Source organism: Mus caroli, unplaced genomic scaffold (genome assembly GCF_978045245.1).
Source record: "Mus caroli unplaced genomic scaffold, Mus_caroli_1 scaffold_12, whole genome shotgun sequence".
In the NCBI taxonomy this organism is placed as follows: domain Eukaryota; kingdom Metazoa; phylum Chordata; class Mammalia; order Rodentia; family Muridae; genus Mus; species Mus caroli.
Window position 1 is genome coordinate 63835296 of NW_028227267.1, and position 641 is coordinate 63835936.

The 641-nt window shown below is 49.3% G+C and overlaps 1 non-coding gene across 1 annotated transcript; it reads left to right on the forward strand.

Annotated features, from left to right (window-relative positions):
- Positions 1 to 211: 211 nt before the first annotated feature.
- LOC115029296 (small nucleolar RNA SNORA17) lies at positions 212 to 343 on the forward strand. Its single transcript, XR_003834871.1, has one exon. It is a non-coding gene; the product is annotated as a small nucleolar RNA SNORA17 (small nucleolar RNA).
- The last annotated feature ends 298 nt before the right edge of the window (positions 344 to 641 follow it).

A 641-nucleotide genomic window follows, 5' to 3' on the forward strand; every position in this document is an offset into this window, starting at 1 on the left:
GTCCCCAGTTCAAAGCCGGTGCTACGGTGTTAGACTCTGTCTCAAACATTTTCCTCCTAAACAAATAACAAACAAACAGACCCCTCTTCTTTTCCTAACACCAACAGAAGTCTTCCTGAAGTTCTCAAGCTTGGTTAGAATTTGTATTTGGGGTATTAACTTCTTTTTATCTTAATACATAAAAATTACAAGATGAAATATCCATCAATCTCCTGCCTCTAGAAGCATTGCAGGGGTGGCTGCTGTATCACTGTGTGTCAGTAGGTGGGCAGAGAGGAGAGAGGCTATGTCTATGCTCAGTGCTCTGACCTGGGAACATCTGAGTAATGAGTAGCCTAACACTCCCTGAACAAATCGAGCCTGAAACAACCACCATCCTGGTGCCAGGTGACTGGAAGGGTCTCCAGGTTGAGGGGCAAGGTGGAGACTAGAAGAGCCCTACCTGGGACTGTAGGCCTGGGTGGGAGTGAGTCTAAGATAGACAGGCCACTTGGGTGGGCAGGGTGAGGAGTGATCTGGAGACAAACATCAGACCTGATGGCTTGGACAGGGAGCTAGCCTGAGATGACCACCAGTTTGGCACTGCACAGGTCTGGGGGGGGGGGGTGAGAAACTATGTTCGAGATGAGCCATGCCTGGTG